The 25,575-nt window shown below is 47.8% G+C and overlaps 1 protein-coding gene across 1 annotated transcript in view; it reads right to left on the bottom strand.

Moving 5' to 3' along the window:
• Positions 1-25,575, bottom strand: part of DLGAP2 (DLG associated protein 2) — a 462,862-nt gene that overhangs the window by 265,402 nt on the left and 171,885 nt on the right. The window contains exon 2 of the mRNA XM_052661340.1: positions 9,873-9,905. The gene's annotated coding sequence lies outside the window, so the exon portion shown is untranslated. The remainder of the gene's footprint in view (positions 1-9,872; positions 9,906-25,575) is intronic.

Here is a 25,575-nt window from a genome sequence, read left to right as displayed (position 1 = left end):
ACAGGAAGTGGGTCAGCCCTAGTCACAATTCTGAACAATTTGTTACCATCTGCCTTTGTCGCCACTCATCTCACAGTAAGACACTGGGTTTCACTAAACTGAAGGTCAATGATGTGTAACATCATGAAAACCAATCTGATGTCCATGCTGAGTATCTAGAAAATAGAACGAGACATTAGAAGCTAACAGCTCTCTCTGTAGACGTGTGCGTGTGTGTGTGTGTAGACACACAACTGGGAAACGCTTCGGCTGCGAACAGCAGGTCCACAGGGTCAGCTTCTCATGAAAGTTCATGCTTCCATCAACAGGAAGAAGCTGGACCACCAGCCCCTGATTCCTGGCCCCACTCTCCTGTCCCTGGAGGCACACACTGTGTTTCTCTCCAGGAAAGTGAGTAACTTTGGATATAAGGCAAGAGCCAAAAAAGGCATGTATTTCAACACCCATTTTTAAGGGCAGAGCCAACGATTTTGTGTCCTATTAGTTAATGAAGTTCAGATGATCAGTAGTCACATCCATCAAAAGCTCTCCCTCGCCCACCGCGTATCCTACTTTTACTTCCATTTCTCGTCTCAGAGAAACATGTTTCAGCACGCTGAACGCTCCTGACTATCCTCTCGTCACACGTGGCTGAGCGTCTCTGACACTCCTGATCCTGCTCAGGCTACACAGCCCCTACCTGCATGCCATTTCCCATTTTGGTGAGACGAGGCCACTCGACGTTTAGGAAACAAAGCCACCCATGGTCCACAGGTGGGGCGGGGGGTAGGGAGCGTTCATGGTCAACAGAGAGCAGAGCTGAAGGGAAGACAGTGTGTCTACAGTGGGAAGGGAGGGGCCTTTTCAAGAGGGAAACATGGGAAAGAGAAGTGGAAGAAATCTACCACCTGGAGCGTACCCGAGGGCCAGGCCTTTCCTGAGAACGCTCGCCAGCCAGGAAAGCAGTCACCTCCACGCACGTTCTCTCACAGGACCCCTCAGGGATCCCATGAAGGGAGAACCGCTGCTAGTTCAACATTTTTAGGGTAATGAGTCAGACATCTAGTTTGCTTTCTTGGTTCCAAGACCACTGGTCTGTCTGTGACACCACAGCAAGAGCTCCCTTTTTAAAAGCACCTGCCAGCCTTTTGCTAACTTGTAAGTCCACAGCCTGAGTTCTGGGTCATTTGATCACAAGATTGGCTGGGGAAGAACACAGAAATTCTATGTTGGAAAGTTTACCTCCAAGGTCATTCTACACTGATAGATACTGGGAAGACTCAATAACTTGTTATTCATAACATTGGTAATGAGATGTAACAATCAGAGAGAAAAGCAAAATTATGAATATATATTATTAATAAAAAACAAGGGATTCAGTGAGAAGGGTTTCTCATCTCTGTCAGTCACTTAAAAACAAGTAACTCCTAAAACCCAGCCAAACTGTAAACACAAACTTGGACAAGTATTGGAGAAAGGTCAACTGTTCGACCTTGACTTCAAGTCATATCTTCTGTGAATCACTTATGGCAGACACTGCGGACCATGATGGATAGTCTTTGCAGCACATTCTCAGAGCTCATATAGCTTGCAATGCCTTCCAGCTTTCCTTCCTGGCACCCAGCGTGGAGTCCTGGGACTCAGTCAGTGCTTGTGAAATGCAGGCAGGAAAAAGAAGAAAACCCAAGAGGAAGGCAAGGATGAAGGCACAGCACAGTCACCAGAGGAGGGCAGACGGCGCGCGAGAGTGCAGGTTGCTGTCCTGGAGCCCCAGAGGCTGAGCCATGACTCTGACGCTCAGCCAGGCCTCCTCCTCACCTCCGTCCATCTGAGACGTGTCTCGTGGCTGGCAGGGCCTTGCTGCTGCTCTGGGGACCCACTGGAGGAGGCGGATTCCAAGGCTGGCGGCACCAGGACGGTCACTGAGCCCCGAGCCTACTCCGCCTGAAGGTCCGAGGCACAGAGACGCTTCCTTGTCTTTGAAAACATCTCAGCACTCGGCACCTGGCACCTCAGAATGAGATTCCCAAAGGGCTCTCACAACGTTTGCCGACGTACAGTTCAAAACTCAGGCTCAGAAAATCACAGGAAAAGAGGTGAAGGGTGGAGATTATGCACCCTCTGCATGGACTCATTCTCAGGGAACACAAGCATTCACTTCTCTCTTCCCCTAGAGCTTGAGAAGATGGAAAGAATTTTCTTGACAACACTGAAATCTCATCAGATCAACCAAAAGCTAACCTAAATGGGGGTTATTTTATCCACGGATCCTGAGACGATACGAATAAGATTCAAATTTTAAAACAAAGTTCGTGCATTCCCGATGGCAACATTCTAACAGGGAAGACGAATGTCAGAGCCTGCCCTCATGTTAAATTTCTCCTTACCCATCCTTCCCAGTATTGCAGGGTGGTTTATTATGAATTACTCGGAATACCTCTGATTTGACCCTTCTCAGCATTCAAGTCAGAGAAGGCAATGGCAACCCACTCCAGTACTCTTGCCTGGAAAATCCCATGGATGGAGGAGCCTGGAAGGCTGCAGTCCATGGGGTCGCTAAGAGTCAGACATGACTGAGCGACTTCACTTTCACTTTTCACTCTCATGCATTAGAGAAGGAAATGGCAACCCACTCCAGTGTTCTTGCCTGGAGAATCCCAGGGACGGGGGAGCCTGGTGGGCTGCCGTCTATGGGGTTGCACAGGGTCGGACACGACTGACATGATTTAGCAGCAGCAGCATTCAAGTACATATATTGCATGTGCGCTTTCACCTCTCATTCATGCTTCAGAAAGCAACAAACAGGCATTAAGTTTACTGGCAAGAAAATAGACAGCACTTTATCTACACATAGAAAACTTGAAATCTGATATTTAAATTATCCAGTGACCAGAAACACAGAATATTTATTTGTTCTTTGAGCAAAGTAATGAGATAAAATTGTTTCAGTGCCAGCTGAATGCCTAAAACTCAGATATTGCATAATCTGAAAAAAAAAGAAATTTGCAAATTAGGGTTCATTTGTGCATTTTATATCATTCTGCATAAATGCATAATTGAGACAGTCTCAGACACCAGATGGTATGTGCAATTCATATCCATTTTCACTCTGTTCTATCACACATAATGGCTGTGGCTTCACCTCTGAGTCGAAGCATAGCTTATACAACTACTTGAGTCGACAATAAGACCAGACACCCTAACAGTCATGAACATGGGCTTGTCGGGGGCAGAGATGAAGCGACAGGGCTCCTGTGCTCCAAGTGCCGACAGACCAGCGCTCAGCTCTGAGTCTGACATGCACTGAGCTGCAGCAGGAACCCCGAGAGGAAGAAGGAGGCAAGGAAGGCTGAGAGGAAGCACAACAGGGCACAGAGGCGTCCAGAGGGTGAGTGTCTGCAGGTGATGGAGAGCACCCAGAGCACCAGCAGGGAGACGGAGCGCCAGCTAGTCCCTGAAGGCTTTTCTGGACTTTTCTACATTTAATACAAATATATTGCAAGTCTCATTTCTCTGTACACAGGAAACTAAGCTCTGCTGAGATAACAAATGCCAACCAGTCCTGTGTGTCCCATGATCTCCCTTCCTCCTCATCTCAGACACACACACAGAGTCCCCACCAGCCCTTCTGCAGCCTGTGTGTGAACTCCTACAGTTCTGTGTTAGGATGTAGGACCAGAATCCAGAGGGTCCATGTGTTAACTCATGGCCCTAGGGAGGGCACGCAGAGATGCTCTGCTGAGAGAGTGTGGTCCAAGGAATGTCTGCTCCTCTGGAGCCAAGAGGGTCCTGGACTCCTGCAAACATTTCCAATAAAAGCTCAGACCGTTTGGGCAAGCATGTGCAGTGGCCACAGAGCCACAGCACAGAAGAACTGAGGTCAATCAGAAGACTAAACCTTGACCTCGGCCAGAAATATCTCCCTTCAGCAAACAACAGACAGGGCTCCCAGCAGGGATGCTGGGTGCCTGGGAAATGCCCTGGATCCTCTGCTCTCCCTGGGGACCAGCTCCCTCCTGCAAGATTCTGCTCAAAAATTGAGGCGAGGGTTTCCCATCGGATTCTGGATCTGTCAGTTTCTCGTTGTAATCCTCTTTTTCTTCTTGCTTCTTTTTTGCATATTGAGTCAATTCTACTGTTTTAGCTTCTAAGAACTGTAACTTTTTATCGTTAAATACTTTTATTGATGTGTAAAAACACCTGAGTCTCTTTTCTCCTGTATTCTGCGTTATCTGAGCCCTTTAGTCTCTCCCCTCCACCCTCTCTTTTCATGTATTCTGTTATCTGCGCCTCCCCACCCCTCCACCCTCTCTCTTCATGGATTCTGTTATCTGCGCCTCCCCACCCCTCCACCTTCTCTCGCCCCTTCTGGTGAGATTTCTGTTGCATGTGTGGCATCTTCCCCACTCACTCTATTTTCTCAGAAATGGTCGGTTATAGTCCATTTAGCGTCAGTCTTTACAACGGGAAGCCTCCTCTTCATCGTAGTCTCTGGCTATACTTAAGATCACTAGTTCAGCTCGCATATTCTGTAGCTTCCCTTTATAAGATGTGGGCATGCCTTATTTATTGTCTTCAACACTGGAAGTCTGTGGATCAAGAGGCGAGACCTGCTGCTTCAGTTCTGGGAAAACCTCAGCCTTCCCTTCGTGAGCAAAGCTTCATCTCCCCCTTCTCCTTAACCTCTCACCTAACTCCCGGCGCACGCTTGTGCTTCTCGCAGCCCTCCCTGCACCTGCATTCTTGCTTCATGTCTCCTTCCCGAGTCCGTGTGGAGCTCTAGTTGGTGGCCTCGTATCACTTTCCTAGTCAGCTCTTCCCTTTCCAGCTCTGTCAAATCCACTTACAACATATGGACACGGCAGTGAATTTCAATGACATTTCTTGTTTCCAGACACACTGTTTTTATAATCTGTCCTTGTTTTCATACCAGATACTTCCTTAACTCTGGCCTCTTTTCCTTTTGAGAATCTATTTAGTAACTTTAAACCTACCCAGCACCTCTGCAGGTCTGGTGATTCTCATCCTTCTACCAGGTTTCCTCACCCTGAAGTTTCTTTATACGACATGTAATATTTCACTGTATGTTTATCTAAAATGAGGCTTATTTTTAAGTGGAGAAGGAGTTCCTGGAGCCCCATTTTGTCAAAGATCCTGCAGATAATTTGTGATTGGAATCGGCCACAGCAGTCAGGCTTGGACAGAATCCTAAACGCTTCTGCTTCTAGAACAATGTCCACATTAATTTCACCACATGGACCTCTGACTCAGCTCATGGGAATTCAGATCTCACATCCGTGCCTGGAGTGTGCGTACCATTGGTGACCATGTTCCACCCATGGCAGTGGAAATGTGATAAGCTTCCTTCAGTGCTTTCTCAGGCGGATGATCTCTAGGCCTTCTCTCACAAACGGGGAAGCTCACTGAGCTTCTGGGTTTCATTCCCGGGGCTCAGCCCCAGCATCCCTCCGCATCGCCCCTACCCTCTGCGCCTCCAGGCTGCAAGTGCAACACACCTCTTCTCTGACTGCCTCCCATCCTTTCGGGGTTTACTGCCCAGGGGCCACTGCCTCGGGACTCACGCCCACCCTCAGATTTACAATCCCCCCCTAATTCTTGGGACCTAAGTGATTCCCTTGCTTTCTTTCATTCTATCCAGTTCAACTATGTGCTGAAAGCAAATGTTGATAAAATCATACGGCGACTTTATGTCTGTAGCGGGGATGGGATGTCATCCATGCTTCTATGCCCCCATCATAAACTTTTATGAGGAACAGTATTCTCTGTCTTCCCCTAGGCAGTATTTTCTGATTTCCACTATAACACAAGCCATTTTAAGGTCCTGGAAGACAGATTGGTTGGAGCAGGGTTCTGTTTTCTCTCACAAATTAGGTGGATTCTTCAGTTCCTAAGCAACACTAATTTTTTCTAGAGTGCCTGGCGCATGTGGAGAACTTAATAAATGGTGGTTATCTTCCACTAACCATCCAAGAAGAACCATCAGAAGAAAATAATTTTTATCTAAAGCATACAATTAAAAAGCTATGATCTCAGAACCAGAGGGGCACTGGTTGTTGCTATTTGAGAACCGACACCCCCATTTCTACAGACGGGGGTGGGGGCTGGGAGGGGGCGGAGAATGCTTTTCTCTGAACCCTCTGATGCCCAGTTATCTAAAAGCAACCTTATTATTTTCCCTAATTGTTGAGAGGCCTTAAAATCTCAGGATGACACACTCTCAATTAAGGTATAAAAATAGTGCAGAAATTTCCATCGTTTATAGTCACTAGTAGGGAAGATCTTGAATGTTTGCACTTAAAAAAAATCAAGAACATAATAATACAAATACAGGGAAAATTCTTTTTTGTTTGTTTGTTTTTACTCAGGGGTTATGAAGGGAGAAGAGGTATTTTGGACTCATTCTATTTATAATAAAACATTGGAGTGTATATGTTTGTCCAAAATTCCAGTAGCAGTATGCAATTTCTGTTTTTAAATGATCAAAGTGAAAAAATATTCAGATTTAGAAAGAAAATCTCTCACTTCAAACTTTTTGAGATTTGGTTAAAATTTCCATTTTTAACCTTAATCTTGTTTCTGGATTGGCATTTCTACAAACGTTTTCCTAGTGATCCGATGTATATGCCACCACAAATGGTCCACTGCTTTGAAGTGATCATATTAAGGCCTCTATCACTGAAAAGTCTTTTTTCTAAAATCCATCATAACATTTTTGTAGCACATTCCTGCATGCCAGATTTGTATCATAAGAGCCTATTTCATTCCTTAGTTTTCATTGGGTTAAATGACATAAATGTAAGACACTGTCATTACATTAGAGCGGATTTCAAATAAGTTCTCCTTGACCCTACCAGGCATCAGGATCTGTCTTCCCACCTCAGAAAATTTCTTAGGAAGGAGACCAGGTTGAACCACAGAGTGTAAACAAACAGACTCTAAGTCCACGAATAGATGGCTATGGTCCCACCATGGGCCACAATTTTCTTGGTGGTCTTGTTAATAAGCAAGTGGTAACATGCATCTGTCAATGATATTTGAAAACCACCATATACCCTAAATCATCTCCCTGTATTACAGTGATGGATTATATCATACAAAACCTTCAGAGAGTCTTTCAGTGTCAAGGAAACCTTAGAAGGTGACCTTGCCATATGACATCCAGTTACTCCCAAGGTCTAAATGACAACAGGAACCACTAGGACAATGGTACAAGTTGAGACGGTCTAATTTATCAAATTAAACTAGTATAGAAAATTATGTCAACAAATAAGACTGCTCTTAGTAAATCTTAAACTTTTTCTCTTTTTGGAATGGGTCCCAATTCTGGGTAGCAAGGAAGATTTCAATAAATAACGATAAATTCCGTTAAACATCCTCATCTCAGAAAAACATAGTCATCCAAATTTCAGAAGCCTTGCGATGTAGAGAGTGTAAGCAACTGGCATGTTCAAACTGCGATCTGCATTTTAAACACAATTAAACTTTCATGGTTTCCGGAAAGCAGGCCTCCGCAGTGCAGGAGCCCACAACCTCAGAGTCCTGAGGTCCGCAGCCTCCCTCAGCTTGGTTCCTAGTCTCACTGGTGTGACAGATACTATCATCTGAGGCAACGCTAACTATTCAATCTGGATCCAGGAACTGCTCTCTCCCAGAGAACTCATCATTAGAATGCAAATAGGTGTTTCCCACTTGACTGGTTTAGTGGTGAAACACTGTTCACAGCCCTGACAAGAAAGGGAGCTCCATCAATTGATGCCTTAACCTTCCGGGTGTGATGAGTGCATGGGCCCAGATCTGAGCCCGACATCCTGCCGCCAGCCGCTGGCTCTGATCCTCGCTCTGCAGCAGGCTTACGAGTTAACTGATAGAAGCTGCTGAAGAAATTATGAACAAAAAAGCTGATTTCAGATTCTGTTCACTGCACCCAGCCAGCCCTCACTCAGACTAATTACTTAAATGATTTTAAAATGTATGAATATTCATATGATCGTGCTTTTCAAAAATAAAGCACAGCTGAGGCCTTGCCATCCAATCTTTCCTGGTCTCTGGTGTAGAGCAACCCCACTTGCATGGCTGAAACCCTGAAATGACTGTGAGAGGGGAGGAGTCCTGCGAGGGGTCAGCCCTGGTCCCACGGCCACCTGGCTGCAGTCTGAGACCACTCTGACCCTCAGGGCCCCTCCAGCTGGATGACTGGGGTCACTCTCACACCAAGTACTCTGATTAAACATCCACAAGCCCATCTGCCCCAGAACAAGGACAGATGCATCTCCCCTCCCCCAACAGGTCTTCCTGCTGGGCTGACAGCGCTCCTGACCTGGAGCTTGGGCAGGTGGACGCAGCCACGAGCTTATCCTGGTCGGGCAGGCCCGGGTCTGAGTGTAGGGCTGGGCCTCTGGCTGGACCTGGTCCTGGCTCCACCGTGCTCTGCTGCTGGCCAGCCAGGGCTCATCTACTCCATCCTGCCCCCCGGGCATCCATGGAAACACTGACACCCCTCGACCCAGCCTGGATTCCAGACGACACGTGTGCTTGAATCAGTGCTTCACCCCTCCCTGCGCACCAGGCTCTGCTGACTCCACTCACCGGCGGCAACCCCACGCACACACCGTCAGCCCACGGAACACAGACGGCGGCTCACGGCAACATGGAGAGTGAAACTCAGCATGGGTTTGCAGACACCACCATGTACAACAGCTTCATGCTTCAAGACTCCTGCAGTGTGTGTGGCACACACTTCCACAAAAACCGGGGGCGCAGAGGACAAGGGGATTAGATGGGAGGCCCAGGCATGGGCTCGGCCCATGTGGGGAAGACAGGAAGAAACTGAGACAACAGGAAAAGACACAGGACACATTGGAGAACTCCATCTGTCACCCCCAGACACCTCAGGATACCCACAACCCACAGGACCCCTGACCCCCCCATGACCCCTGGCATCTCCGAGGTTCCAACATCGCACAGATGAAACCCGCTCCCAACCGTCATCCGGGAGCAGCTGCCCCAGGACCTTAAACGTTGTTTGACCCTGGAAACACCAGGCCCCAGATGTCATGTTTCCATACCAGTGAAGCTTAAGACCAGCATCTGAGCTACCCGCAGCTCTGCGTCCCCACAGGACCCTCAGACAGCACTGGAGCAGTCCCAAACAGTCCACAGAACCCAGGCAGTGCAGGGCTTGACGGGATTTCCACAGAACCCAGGCAGTGCAGGGCTTGACGGGATTTCCACAGAACCCAGGCAGTGCAGGCCTTGACGGGATTTCCACAGAACCCAGGCAGTGCAGGGCTTGACGGGATTTCCACAGAACCCAGGCAGTGCAGGGCTTGACGGGATTTCCACAGAACCCAGGCAGTGCAGGGCTTGACGGGATTTTCAAGGTAACCCCTTGCTCACTCTTTTTTCAACTTGTGGGCAGACACCTCCTTGGTGGTGTGATCCCATGCGTGGATGGAAGCCCCGTTGGGGGGAGGGCAACACACCACACGCCGCTAGGGGGCTGCTGCTCAGACCCCACCCTCTCAGCTTCTGACCCTGACAGCTAGGAAGGAAGGGCTCCCAGAGGCCTCCTTTCATGTGAGGCCTGTTGCACAACAGCTAATTTATCTAAAGCCCATAAAAACATGTCTCAAACATTTCTGAATCCACATCCGAGTGCTGTGGTCTGGGAGCAATGCCAATTCTCCTCTGGAGACAAGCATCTCCTGCCCCAGTGCCTGTCCCATGCTCGGTTCTGATTCTTCTCCTCACTTTTTCATCAAACACTGCAAAGACCAGGCTATGGATCTGTAACCTGCCTCCGACGGGCTCCACAGTGTCCATCACAGGACACGGTGTGCCCACCTGAGGCTCGTGGGACAAGGGGTACTCACCTTCCGGCTCTCCGCAGAGGGTGCACTGTGACTCTGCAAACAGAACAGACAGAGACGTTGGTCAGTCCCGGCTCAGCCACAGACTCAGACTCAGCGGCAGCCTGACAGGCAGGCCTGCAACTCGGCTGCCCCGGCAGGACAACCGGCTCTAACCTTGCATCTCAGCAGATTTTATTGTAAAGAAACCACTGTTGCAGGTGTTTTACATGATACAGTTTTTAAATGACAGCAACTGTGTCATATGCGTCTGCACACACTATACACACATTCACAGTTGTACGTGACTCATATTACTCAGCTGAAATAGCAGCAATATATTTATCACTTAATTTTAATATTGAAAATTTTATTTTGATTACAACTCTGTTAGATCTCTCAAGCACAAATAATTATGAGCAAACATATAAGACTGTGTTTCAGTAAAAACACTCAAATGGACAAGTACCAAGTGCTCACAAAGCAGGCCCATGACTGTGCACCAGGCTCTGTGGGAGGTCCCAAGATTCGCGGGGACACCGCCGCGGGTTGCACCTTAGCAGAGGCCAGGCACTTGTGGGCAGAGTGGAGGCGGGGCTGCGGGGCCATCCCCCCAGACCCCGCACAAAGGGCCTCCTTTTCCAGAAGAGCTGCAGCCTGGACAGCAGAGCCGGCTGCACACAGGACTCCCAGCCCTGGGGTCTCTCCCCCTCCTCTTCCCTCCAAATCCAGGCCCAAGGGAAAGCTCCACGGGGCAGATATAACACCCCCTCCCCAAACAGAGGCCAAGGGCCCACCGTGAAGGAGCCCACCCTCCGCAGCTCACCAGGAGCTCCTGCAGCCCACCCTCTGCACGCTGCACACACTCAGCTGCTGAGCTGGGGCCACCAGCACTGGCTGCATTTAGGGGTGTCCCAGGCCCCAGGGGCTCTTGTCACCGTGACAAGCGTCCAGGCGGCCCATCTACAGGGAGGGGAAGTCACCACTGTGAGCTGACAATGGGGCGGGGGAGGGGCAGCCACAGGGCAGAGGGCTTCACGCCCAGCCCCACCCTCGACCCTGACCCACTCTGCCCCTGCTGCCCTGGAAGGGACCAACACCAGGTTTTCACTTGGTACAAGAATCATGCAATGATAACTGAATTTGCATCAAAACTGACCCACAAATTCAAGACATTCTCAGTGGACTTCATCTCCATCCAGGTTATTATGTTGTATGCGTTCAAAACTATCCCACAAGTTGAAACCACAGTAACAGCACGATGATGATGACGATGGTGGTGGCTCAGTAACTGACACCCTCAGGGAATTCAGATTCTGTGAACCAAGGATCACTCTTTGGTTCAAAGAACAAGTGGGGAGACGGTATTAGTTGAGCCCGTGGCATATTAACTTCTCCAGAACGCAGTCTTAAGCAAATGCCATTTCAAATTCGATTATTAATGCATTTAGGCCTTAGCCTTTAAAGAATCATTTCCAGCAAGATCATAAGAATCTGTCATCCGTGTGTCACGCCCAGGACATGCAGTGGCTGGTTTAGCACTGTGTGCGCGTCTGACAGGTTCTTCTCCTAAAGGTCCAGCATGGCCTTTTGCCACGAGCCGCAGGCACTGGTAACAGGAGGCAGTGAGGTCCCAGTACGTCCAGCAAATGCCTCCTGGGGCAGCCAGCCTGAGATGGGGTAAACAGCTCCCAGAGCACCTGAACCCCCACAAGCTGGAGGGAACAAGCAGACGCCGGGAGTGCCGAGCCTGTGTGAGTGGGCATGCTGGTCAGGGCTGATCCTCATCACCAGGGTTGTGACCTCCAGATGTTACCACCTCACCATCAGAAGCACACGCCAGAATGACAACTGACCCCAGATGGTGACCCAAGTGGACCGTGGACCGTGGACCTCACTGTGATAACACCTACTCTGAACTGCAACACTTGCTGCCTCTCCGAGCACCTCAGAGCCGGGGCCCCGGGACCCCCCCCACCCAGGGATCCCCACCTCGTGTCTGGGTACAAGGGCCCATGGCACAGGGACAAACCCCCTCAGCGCTGGGGATTCGCTGGCAGCTGGACACACGGGGTGGATGCGCGCACACGGCAGCACGGGCACACGCGTAGAGTCTGTCCTTCCCGGGGGGCCTGCCCGAGCTCGCAGAGAAGTAGCTAATGCAAGACGTCTCCCAAGCAGCAGCGGGGAGGCTCTGGAGTGGGAGGCCCACACACGAGGTGTCTCCCTTCCCAAGGATGCGGGTCCATGGACTTGACAGGATCCTGGACACCGTCAGCTCACAGGACGCCCACGTGAGAACACTAACACTCCTAGAAACAGATGAAGACCACCGAGTCCACACCTCCTGTAAATTCCCTGTCACCTGACAGGAATACCTGCCCCCCAATCACACCCCATCCTGTCCTGCGCCCTGTGTACAGACAGGAGGAAGACGGCCTTAGAGAGGCCGATGTGGTTAATGTCACAGAGGCTGGACAATGTGCGGTGAACAGCAGCAGCTCAGAGGAGCAGAAACCACGGCTAGGCTATGGGAAACTCCCCAGGAACTTACTTAGGCAGTGAACGGTAGCACTGGGGCTTCCCTGGCCAGGGGCAGGGAGGGACAGAGGCACCAGGCCCAGGCCCTGAGGCCCCCGTTTGGGAAGCCATAGGAGAGGCCGCAGCTCTGGAGGGAGCGGGATGCTCAGGGCTCATGTCGCGGCCATAGTGGACTTGGGGTGAGCAGGTACAGCTCAAGGGGGCTTTTGGGGGTCGTTTCTCCCAAATAAGAGGGGCTGTCAGTGTCTGCGACCTGGGACCTTCCTCTCTTCCCCAGGACTCAAGTCGGCAGCGGAAGGAGCCATGGCAGAGAGAGAAACTGGGCTCACTGGTCTAAACCATGAAGCGTCTTCACCGAGGCAGTCTGGGGAGGGGCAGGATGGTCCAGGGATGAAGGGAGAATGCAGGAGGGTGGAAAGAGTGATTTGGCACCAGGCAACGCGACAGAGGGGGTGCAGCCTGGACCCCTGACCATGGGCTCAGGGGACCTAGACCCTGGGGACGATGGGCTGCTGATGGGCTTCATGTCACTTGGGATTTGCCGAAAAGCAGCTAATTCACAGGCAAGTGTGGATGCGGATACTGCCACTCGGGTGAGGGGCTTCCCCGACTTGGGGCTGCGAGATCTGTGAAAGCCCTGACCCTCCCACTTGGTTTCCCATCTGGTCCTCGTCCTAAAGGTGAGTTGTGCTGCTGCTAAAGTAGATTGAACACACACAGACCAGGCACTGAGTGGGGCTTTGTGGGTGAGGTTCTGGCTCCGTGTTTTCAGGCTTCTGCCTCCCTGTGCTCAGACATATCCCCAAGCCCTGCGCCAGCTGATCACATCCTGGAATCCCGTGACAGGAAAGGTGGGATCCCGTGGGCTCACGGGATTCTGTCTGTGTTATCACCTTCTTCCCCAGAGACCCCCAGGAAAGACTGCGGCAGTGATGAGGGAATAAACATGATGCATTGGGAGTTCATCATCATTAGTGCAGAGTCTCATTTACATTAGGAGACGACTACACTCACATATGCTAATTGACACGAGAGAGAGAAATCTGTCCCCGCTCCAGGTGCACCCTGGAGAGCTCGCCGGTGCCCACGCTGCAGGTCTGGCCTGCTGGAGCTAGTTCGTTCTCCTGTGCGAGTGCACACATGTTCTCATCCTTCTGTGGAGAGGGGGGCCCGTGTGAACCCAGAAAGTGTTCTGCAGCAGAGCTGCTTATCTCAGGCCTGTGAGTGAGTCAGTCACCTCCTCCGTCTCCCACCTGCCCGCCCTTCTCACGAGGTGACCCAGGGGTGAGCTGACAGCAGCTCCCCAAGGAGCCCAGGGGGGACAGCTGACACTCAGAAGCCCTGCAGGTGCCCTGCCAAGCTCGCTGGCACAGACCTGCGAGGCCACCAGGGCTGCAGGCAAAGCCAACTTCAAGAGCACTAAGAAGAGGGCAGCCCTTTCCTGAGGCTTCTTCTTCCCATCAATGCTCCATCAGCAGGAAGCAGACGGGTCCCGGTGCTCCAAGAAGGCAGTCGGGCGGGGGGCAGGGCTGCGGCAGAGAAGGGTGACCGGGGAAACCAGAGCTGGGGGCGTGGTATGAGCCAGGGGCGTGGCCTGGGCAGTGGGAGTGGCTTGGGCAGGGGGCGTGGCCTGAGGGGTTGTGCGACCTCAGCTGCTGGTGAAGCCTGAGCTGAGGCCATGGCAGGGGGAGAGAAGTGGCTTGGATTGGGGGAGTGGCCTGAGGTGGAGGGCGTGGCCAGGGTGGGTGGGGGCGTGGTCTCAGAGGGTTGGGCCGTGGGCTGGGCCAACCGTACTCTGTGCCTGTGCCCAGTCTGCCTTCGCTCCCCCAGGCCGGGAGTAAAGAGGAGGCGAACCCTTCGTTTCCGAAGCCTCAGGACAGCTGGGAGTCAGGACACAGGATGCTCCGTGTGCTCTCATGGGGAGGAGGTCCACAGCAAGAGCCCTGCAGGCAAAACAGCCCTCGAATGGAACCAGGCATGCTCTCCAGACACGCAGAGGGCACAGTGATATGGCGTCACTCACCTGTGCACTTGGGGTGATGCTGTGTGATTCAGGACAACATGGCTACATGGCAAAACATGGAGCAGCTATATGACACAACCATGTGCTGATATGACAACATGTGATATAACAGGACATACACACATACAGGCATGACATGGCTGTATGACACCACTGCATGGTAATACACATAACATACATGATGACACAACTATAGACAATATGTGCTCGACGAGAGCATGACTATAAGACAGCACAACTTACAATAACATGACAAAAGGGCAGCATGACTCTGGTCACGCAGGACAGGCCACAGCATGGCCCTACAATGACATCGTGGTATATAGTAACATGACTGTAACACAACAGGACTATCTGAGAATATCACCTGACAAAATAGAATAGCTCAAGAAACCTGACTATTCATCAACAAGGAACACGTGAATAAATCATAATTTGCTCATTCTATGCACTCTTGTGTACTAAAATGGAAAAACTGAAACATTAAAAAATAGAGAGTCAACGGTTGAACACTGCATCTTCCAATTACGAAAGCGTTGCCTTTAATATCATTCAACAAATATGTATAGAGAGCCTACTGGGTGCGAGAATTTATGCTGGGTGGTAGGCACTGATAGTATTATACTGTGACACGTGGTTTTGTGTATTCATAAATGTATGGGGAAGCCTAAAATGGTAAACAGCAGATTTCACCAGAAGTTATTTCTAAGTAATAGCAGTATTCATAAATGTATGGGGAAGCCTAGAATGGTAAACAGCAGATTTCACCAGAAGTTATCTCTAAGTAAGACCAGCAGGAGGGTGGTCCTAGGGGTTAGGTGGGAGACAGAGAGGATGAACTGAGTTCTTGGTGAACGTGTGTGAATTTGTAATTGGAAAGGCACTCTTTAAAATGCACACAGGTTAAGACGAAAGGAAAACAATATTTCTGGCACAAAGTCCACCTATAAATATTAGCTGTTAATATTACCATCATCTGAGTTTGTCTTTGTTCCAATTTCAAATGCACAGGACACAATTTGCCTATCGACGGCGGAGCAGTGGATTCTACTCCCAGGGCCGGTCCAGCAGTGAATGACGTCATCACGTAAATCCTCCCCCAAACCTCGTACATACTGATCAGTCACCAAGTGTTAGGAGTGCCCGGGGTTGGCAAGAGTAACCTGGGTTTACAGGAGGAGCAGGACTTGTCTAGATGGGGGAACCCTTTTGGGGAAGGAAAGCACACAAGTTTATTTCTAATCATTTTCAAAATATTTTGTCAAGAAGATGACTTCTATGTGGAGTCTCTCACCTGCTTGGAAGCCACATCACCTGTGAGCTCACATCTCTGCTTACCCCTTTCCAGCTGTCAATGCCCCACCCCCCACCCACTGCCATGGTTGGCTTTGGAATGTTTCTGGGGAGCTGACCTACCCTCCAAGGCAGCTTGATTTAAGGAAGTTAAATGATTTCTTAGAATCTCTCAGGAAAAACAGGGTCCTAAGATTATATTGTAGCCCACCAGGCTCCTCCATCCATGGGATTCTCCAGGCAAGAATACTGGAGTGGGTTGCCATTTCCTTCTCCAAGATTCTTCAATTCAAATGCATGCTCACTGCCAGGCAGAGATGCGCTGGGATGCAAAGTGACCCAGAGTAAGAGTTCCCAGTGTAGCACTGACAGGCCACTCTGTTTTCCCATCATTTTTATCTATGAATCCAATGCTGCTTAGGACTCCAATCTTAATACTTCCCAGGACTACTGAACGCAAGTGACTAGATTATTTTTTTTTATTAATTTTTATGAAGTATAGTTGCTTTACAATGTGGTAGCTTCAGCAAACTGAGCCAGATACATGTATGAATATAACCCCTCTCTTTTGGATTTCTTTCCCATTTAGGTCACCACAGAGCACTGAGCAGAGCTCTGAGTTGTACAGTAGGTTCTCTTCAGTTATCTATTTTATACATGGTATCAATAGTGTATATATATACTTCTTTCATTCAGCCAGGAAGACAGATGCCCAAAGACATGAAGGCATTCTCCTCTGGCTGATCGTGTGGGCAAGGTGGCCGTAAGGACCAGGGATCTGTTAATATTTCTGGGTGATAGATGCTCCTGAGACGCAGCCATGACACCTAAGGATTCTGGACATGGGAGGCTCCTGCCATTTCTTTTCTCAGCATTGACCAAATACTCAAGGGCGCAAGCAGTCCTCTCCCATCAACTCCACTGTCCTCACAGAAATGGCATCAAGATGCTATGCTAAACTTAACTTTTTGTTTTCCAAGGAGCTGCCCCAGTTCAGTCTCTTCAATATCACAAGCTGCCATAACAACCTCTCTCCTAAAAACATGATGTCCCCCAGGCCCTGCTCTTGACCCATTGCTTGTCTCACTTTTCAAGGCTTCTTTGGGTGAGTTCACTTAATTACATGACCTGAAGGACCCGTCATGTATGCTGACGACATGTCCCAAACTCAGACGCACAGACCCAGAGCTGCTGGTGCTGAAGGCCCCTTGGCCCCCCAGGTGCCTGCTTCCAGCAGAGATGCCACTCCCACCATCTGGACCTGGACAGCCTCCTGTGTTTACCCCCTACCCAGGTCCACCCCACTGCTGCGCCAGAGTCCCCATGCTGGTCACGCTGTCACCTCTGCCCTGTCATCGTGTCTCGCACCCCTCCTGAGGACCAGCCTCAGTCGACACACCCCACTGACCAGGTGCCCCGAGGCAAACCAGCTACCTCTTCCTATGGGCCCTGCGGGTCTTTACACTTCAGTCAATGGTTTAGGGGGGTTGTCTCCCCTCTAGCTGGGCTGTGCAGAGCCCACAGCTAGGCATTCCTTGCACTCATACCAGGTATTTCTCAGAATTAGAAGAGTCTTTGAAAATGGAGATTCCATTCCTCCTTTGAAGAGGAAATCGCCCCAAGGTTTACACTGTATTATAATCAATCCCTATTCATCAATCTATCAGTATAAGCTGACAATCCTTAAGTAGTTTGTGCCACACCAACTACATTTACATAAATATTTAGTCATTCATTTGACTAATATCTCCATAGGGACCTAGTCACATATATATGTACACACATGTATACATGCATACCAAAATATATGAGTATGTATATGAATGCAAATATGTGTAACTATATAATATATAAATACAAACATAAATATATACATTTTTATACACATGTAATTATACAAATGCTTCTACTGTCTGTATGCCTTCTGTGCTCGATTGGCACAGACACAGAGATGGACACATACACACACATGCATGTATGTGTTTGCACTGAGAATCCTTGTGATGTAGAATGGTATATTCATAGGTGCTCATAAGCATTTAACGATGCTTTGAAAAATAGATGTTCAGTCAAATGCCATATCTATTTCTGATAATCTCACGCAGAAAATAAATATTAGCCTCGTGGGACATGACCTATGTTATCATTGTCAAACTAAAGGAAATTTGTATGAAATACTTAAAGAACCCAATAGTCTGCAACCCTGTGACAAAACAGGAGACCCAGGATGGGCACCCCAACAGGAGCCCCTTAGTAATGAGGGGTCCAAGGTTGCTGCAGGGTGACTTTCAGTTCCCTGAGCCGTAAATACCTCCACTGGAACCTTCTGTAACAAATATCCTTGCCCTGACATCAGTGCGTCCTCAGTTGGTCCCAAAGTGTCAGCAAAACAGCACTTATTTTGAAGCCTCTTCCTTTGTTTGTGGCAAGGTACTCATCTATTACAGCAGGACTCACAGAAGCTGATAAGTGAGGCGCCGTTCAGCATCATGGACAAAGGCGGCTCCTTATTGTCAAGTCTGGGCTCGTTACTCAGGCTGCCACACAGAAAGAGCTCCGCTGCAAAAGTTGGAACATCCTTCGCCAGGTGATGGCTGTCACACTTCAGCTCCACCTGAATTGGTATCTTCTATTTTTTGACTTATCATAACCTATTTTCCCCCATTTTTGGCATGTGTATGCAGTGGAAGAAGTTAAAAGGGAGTTAAACCTACCTTAAAAAAAAGTATAGAGTCTTTAAAATGTTTCTGAATTTAGCTTGAATTTATTTTTCAAAGGGAACAAGTCTTTGTGATAGTTTAGACTGTATAAAATCTCTCTCTAAATTGGAGCCAAACATAGCTACAGTGCAAGTCTTGTCACCAAATCTGAGAAGCTGAACGTGACTTAAAATATGGCACCCAACCCATACTCCATGCTGCACCCCAATGCACAACAGTGTGAGTGGCCCCACAAATTCAGGGCATCTGCACAGCAAAGAGGCTGAGGAGGAACAGGTAACATCAACAGAGAGGAACAGAGGAGGGGAAGAGGGGTGGAAGTCTGAGCAGTAGCTGGTGATCCAGAAGCCTCACCACTTCACCTTTTAATTTTCATGAACATGATTGTGATTAGTAGGAAAACTGTTTCTTTACTTCCATTTTTATTGAAAATTTCTACGACTCTTACATTTTTAGGTTAGTTCTCTGCTTCATTTACCAATCTCATTGGGACCACTTCCTGAACACTGAAGTGACCAAATGCTATGCAGTGATGACAAAGTGTTTAGAAGACATACAGGAGTCCTATTCATAACACACTTAGAATATTTAGAAGGTCAAATGTGTTCATTTGAATTGAAAGGTGGTTATTGATAATATATAAGTAACAGGTACAAATTTCAACAAAAGTTTCAATGTGGAAATTAAACGTGTTCTGATTCTGTTAATAGGTCCATTTCCTAAATGATAGAGCCTTCACCTCTTAGCACCTCTTAGCACGGAACAGAAGCACCTACCCTCCAGGCTAAACCGGAACCACACTAGACCACTCCACGCTCACAGACCAAGTCAGGACCCTTCACCCGTGCCTCTGCACATGCTGAGGGGACGAAGTGTATCCTTTTGCTCCCCCTTTGAAAATGACTACTCATTCTTTTTCTTTAGTGATTTTTTTTTTATCATGACAGATCTATTGATACCATTCGTGTACCATACAATTTTCCCACTTAAACTCAATCCAATGATTTCTAGCATATTTACAGAGTTCCACAGCCATCACCACAATCAGTTTTAGAGTACTTTCATCCTGTACCATTTAGCAGTCAGCCTCCAGTCCCTCATCAGCTCAGCCCCTGGCAGTCACGCCACTAATCTAATTCTGTATAGGTCTGCCAATTCTGAGCACTTCATGTAGATCAGTTCTGTAACATGTGGCTGTGATGGGTGACTAGCTTCACTCAGAAAAATGTTCTCAAGGTTCATCCATGGTATAGCCTGTGTCAGTACTTCCTTTTGTTTGGTTGCTAAGCAATATTCCATTTAATGGATATACCATGATTCATTTATCCATTTCATGGTGGGCACTTGAGCTATTGGTATTTTGGGCTATTATGAATAATGCCTCTATAAACATTTGTGAACTGGTTTTTGAGTGGACACACGTTTCATTTCTCTTGGATATATACCATGAAATGGAACTTCTGGTAATAGGCTAATCCTATGTATAGCATTTTGAGGAAATACCATCCTGTTTTCCAGTTCAGTTCAGTTGCTCAGTCGTGTCCAACTCTCTGTGACCCCATGGACTGCAGCACGCCAGACTTCCCTGTCCATTACCAATTCCCAGAGCTTACTCAAACTCACGTCCATCGAGTTGGTGATGCCACCCAACCATCTCATCGTCCCCTTCTCCTTCCACCTTCAATCTTTCCCAGTATCAGGGTCTTTTCCAAGGAGTCAGTTCTTCGCGCTGGATGGCCAAAGGACTGGAATTTCAGCATGAGCATCAGTCCTTCCAATGAATATTCAGGACTGATTTCCTTTAAGATTGACTGGTTTGATCTCCTTGCAGTCCAAGGGACTCTCAAGAGTTTTCTCCAACAGTTCAAAAGCATCAATTCTTTGGCATTCAAATTTCTTTATAGTCCAACTCTCACATCCATACTTGACTACTGGGAAAACCATAGCTGTGACTAGACAGACCTTTGTCAAAAAAGTAACGTCTGTGCTTTTCATATGCTGTCTAGGTTGGTCAACAAACTGTGGAAAATTCTTAAAGAGATGGGAATACTACTCCACCTTACTTGCATCCTGAGAAATCTGACTGCAGGTCAAGAAACAACAGTTAGAATTGGACAGGGAACAACAGACTGTTTCCAAATCAGGAAAGGAGTATGTCAAGGCTGTACACTGTCACGCTGCTTATTTAACTTATAAGCAGAGGACATTAAAGGTCCTGGTGTGCACAGGTTTTGTTTGTGCCCTCCAAGAGTCTGTTTCCCCCGTCCTGTGTAAATTCTGTAATCAAATCCCACTGGCCTCCAAAGTCAAATTCCCTGGGGGCTCTCAGTCCCTTTGCCTCATCCCCAGGTTGGGAAATCTGTTGTGGTTCCTAGAACTTTCTTAACAGTGCCAGGATTTCTTTGGCATAACTGTTCTGTAGTTTGTGGGTCATCTGCTTGCGGCTGTATGGAGGTTAATGGCAGCCTCCTCCAAGAGGCTTAAGCCACAGGCTGTGTGACTAGGTCTCCTGCACCCCTGCCACTGCGGTAGGCCACTGCTGACCCACGCCTCCACAGGAGACACTCAAATACAGTTCTGGCTGTCTCTGTTGGGTCTCTGGGTCCTGGTGTGCACAAGGTCTTGTTTGAGCCCTCCGAGCACCTCTGGTGGGTCTGGGATTTGATTCTAAATGTGATTTTGCCCCTCTGACCGTCTTCCTGGGGCTTCTCCTTTGCTCTTGGATGTGGGGTATCTTTTTTTCGTGGGATCCAACATTTTCCTGTCAATGGTTGTTCGGCAGTGGATTGCAATTTTGGAGTTCGTGCAGGAGAAGATGAGCCCATGTCCCTCTACTCCGCCATCTTTCCACCCAGTCCTCACAGCATTTATGAAGGCTTCCGTTTCTCCAGTCTCACCAGCACTTGCTGTTGTCTGTCTCTGATTACAGTCATCCTAATGGGTATGAAATGTGGTCCCATAATGCTTTGATTTGCATTTCTCTGATGGATACTGATGTGAGCATCTTTTCAACTGCTTATTTGCTCTGTGTACATCTCCTTTGGAGAAGTATCAATTCAAGTCCTTTGTTCATCCTTTTATTGGCTTATTGTCTCTTTTTAACGAGGAGCTCTTTGTAATGTCTACACATAAGTTCTTATCATATATTTAATTTGCAAACAATTTCCCCGTTTTGTGTATTCTCTTTTCCCTTTCTTGATAGTGACCGTTAAAACACAAACATTTTTAATTTCAAAATGAAGTTCAACTAGTCTTCTTTTTTCCTTCTTTGCTTGTGCTTTTGGTGTCACATCTAAGAAACCATTACTTAATCTAAGATCACAAAGATTTAAGCTTATGTTGTTTTATAATTTTAGCTCCTACATTTAGGTCTTCAACGCATTTTGAGTCAGTTTCTGTACATAGTGTGGTAGGGGCTCCACTTCATTCCTCTGCGTATGAATTTTTAGGTATTCCACCACCATCTGGTGAAGTCCTAGTCATTCTTTACCATTTGTTTTAATTACCAGTCCTTCTAGGAAGCCAGCTTTAACTGCTCCATTATGAATTTATGCCCTCCCCCCCACTATTCATGTTTTATTTCTTTCACATGGGACTTCAGAGGTGAGGACCTGCTCCCCACCCTTTATTCCCTTCCTCATTGAACAATTTCCCGAACATTTCATGTACTCACTGTGTTGCTGGCCCCACACCAAGTACTCGGAGTGTCTTTTCAGGGGGAGACAAACATGCAAGCAAAGCAAAATATGATAGTAAAAGGAAGTGAAAGGTGGGGGAGTAACCTCTGAGTTTTCCAGAGGCGTGTGTGTGTCAGGAATAGCTCTGCTGAGACCAGAAAGACTGAGATGGGATTCGAAGCTTTGAGGGAGGTTTCCATTCCTTCCTTCCTTCCTTCATTGTGCCCTCTCCCCCAGGGCTTACCTTAAGTGACAGAGGTGTCTACAAATCAAGGAATCACAAGGATAAACAGAACACATGAGGCATGACCCATGCGCCCAAGGGCAGGTGTGAAGGCCCACACAGGAGACGATGCCCTAACTCTGTAAGCAGGGATGGCTCCTTGAGGAAGGAGCTAGAGTGGCATTTAAGAGGAAATAAGATACAGAGGCATTGCAGGGAGAAGGAACATTATATAACAAGCAAGTGCTGTCAGGTAGGGTGGGGGAGCCTCAGAGAAATCACGGAGGTAACCAAGGCCCAGAGCCAGGTCCACAGTCGGGGCTATGGCCACGGGTCCAGGCGTTTTCTCCTGTGCCCACACCCAGGTCTGGGCAGGCAGTGTGATGCAGTGGCTCGCTAGGGCCTTCCTCCCTGACCTGCACCACCTCCACTCTCCAGCATCCCTGAGACCTGCTCCTCTCCCCACCTCTGCCTACCACCACATGTGCCAGCCCAGCTCTGTGCCTGGGCCCCCAGAGCTCTGCCAGCAAATTAGATAAACTAATTAGTACTTCCATGTTAATTAATTTTCTGTTGTTTATATAAGCTATGAGATTTCTGTTCCTGTGATGGTCCCTTTAGGTAAGTTTATCTACAAACAAATTAAACCCCATTACACCAAATTATACTGGAATGTCAATCATCAGAGCGAGTCTTAAATGCGTGTCTTTCCCTGCAGCACCCTCAGAGGTAATCTCACACCATAAAGAAACACCTAAAATAGAGGTAACACTGGTAATTGATGCACGCTGTCATATTAAAACTTCAAAAAGACTTATTAGAAAAGTCATTTGAACACTGTGACAGCTATATTTTTTGCTACATTCCTAAGTTGCGAAAATTTAATCACCAGAATTAAGAGTATAAGTAACACTAAACTTTAAAATTGAACAAGGCCAATCTGAGTGTTTCCAGAATTGATTAGTTCTCTACCACTTACATGATTTTTGCCAGCTTAAATCTAAATCGCACTCTTGCTCTGAGAAATTAAAATTATACAGTTAATGCCAGCATTTTCTATTAGTTAAAATAGAGTACTAAGTCCAATGTAGAATAAAAGAATTTGGAAGCTGACTGGTTCACACCCCAGAAAGAATTATGTCAGAGAACTCCCCAATGAACCATATTCTACCTGCTCCTGTGTCCATGTAGGTAGGTGTCCTCAGGGGCAATCGGTGGAGATAATTGCTAAACCCAGTACGGTAAAAATCCAGTGTTAAAGAAATGTATGCACCACACTGGTTATAAGCACTGTGTCTCACTTCCCGGGTGGCTCGGTTGGTTAAGAGTCCACCTGCAATGCGGGAGGCCTCGGTTCAATCCCTGGCTTGGGAAGATCCCCTGCAGAAGGCAATGGCAACTCACTCCAGTATTCTTGCCTGGAGAATTCCATGGACGAGCCTGGTGGGCTACAGTCCATGCGGTCACAAAGAGTCGGACACGACTAAGTGACTAACTTTGTTTTCACCACACTGGTTATATCACTGTGTACTGACTCCCTTGAGAGCATACACGAAGCTCCCACCAAATGACCTGCTTGTTCTAAGTGATGAGTTAGTTCTCACCATCTAAGGTCTCCCTGCAGTCCATGGGGTCCCAAAGAGTCAGACATGGAGACTGAACAACAGCACAGGTTTTCCGTCAGCGACGCCTGACAACACCGCGTTCCTTAGCCATCCCAGCCAGACCCAGGTTCTGAACGTAATTTTTTTCTCTTTATCTTTTAAATTATGAAAGTATGATGACACATTTACAGGAGACTTGGAAAATACAGAACAAAGCTACATATGGTTCCACTATATGTCACAATTATTTTTAAGTAGCTAAATAAAGATTTTTAATTGGAGTTTCAATATCAAACTGAGAAAGTAATAGAATGGACAGAAAAGTAGACTGTATTAACAGCAGACCTGAAAGGCACTATGAACCAATTTAACACGATTAAGATTTATACAATTTTCACACAACAGCAGGGTACAAATTCTATTTGAGTTCCCATAGACTATAAACAGGAGACACAGGAACATATCCAGAGACATGAAACAAGGTGCAAAAGTTTCATGTTTTAAAGGTATTGAAATCATACAGAGTCTGTTCTCTTAGGACTGTGGAATTATATTAGAGATCAATGTCAAGAGATATTTGAAAAGGACTGGTGCTGAAACTGAAGCTCCAATACTTTGGCCACCTGAGAGGGTATACACCTGATGCTTGAAGGCAGGAGGAGAAGGGGGTGACAGAGGATGAGATGGTTGGATGGCATCACTGACTCAATGGGCATGAGTTTGAGCAAGCTGCAAGAGACAGTGAAGGACAGAACCTGCTGCAGTTTATGGTGTCCCAAAGAGTCAGACATGACTTAGCAACTGAACAACAGCAATAAATTTGAAAATAACCCACATATTTTCAGCACTGAACATAATTTTAAATCTTGTGCACAAACAGTTGCATTTCTTATTTGGAAGATGCGGCCACGCCCATCTATACACCCCACTCCCTGGCCCACAGCAGGTGCTCCATGAGTGTCACGTAAACACCTGAGAAGAGTAAGAAACCACCAGCGTCTGGCACTTTCCTTGCAACTCTGAGACCGTAAGCTTTCTGAGAGTAGAAACCTTGCCTTATTGCCCTTGTGGTTAATTCTGCCACCATAATGCCTGAAAAGTACTGTATACCCCCAAACTGTCATTTTGATTAATTGATTAGCTTGAATCTGCCTTCACATTAATTAATATCAGGACAGCATACAGGAAGGAGAAACCAAGGCTGATAAAGTAACATGACTGAAGTTAGGAAAACACCCTCAGTGCTTTCAGTGCCGAGGACCATGCTCCTGCTTCCCTCCACCTCACACTTCACTTGCTGGGGAATGGAGCATGCAGGTGGTGCTCAGAGATCCCCTGCCCACGGTTCAGCTGGTTTTATTCTTAGAATTCCAACGAGTAATTATCCTGCTTCACCCAGGGAAAACCGAACCATCACCACAAACCCTCCATAGTCATCACGGAGATGCTCTAACCACTGGCCCCGCTGTGCACACACTATCCTCCCTTGAGAATTCTCAACCTGGGAACTCCAGCGAATCAGGCCCCTCCATGGTCTGGGCCACACGCGGCTTTCAGCAAATCGTATTTTCCCTAATATCAGCCTGTCAGGAAGTTAGCTGGTAAGCACGGTTATATTACTGGGTCTCTCCTCTCCTGCTTCCAGA

Source organism: Budorcas taxicolor, chromosome 24 (assembly GCF_023091745.1).
Source record: "Budorcas taxicolor isolate Tak-1 chromosome 24, Takin1.1, whole genome shotgun sequence".
NCBI classification, from domain to species: Eukaryota; Metazoa; Chordata; class Mammalia; order Artiodactyla; family Bovidae; genus Budorcas; species Budorcas taxicolor.
Note: the sequence above shows the minus strand (reverse complement) of the source record. Positions and strands in the feature narration are given on the sequence as shown.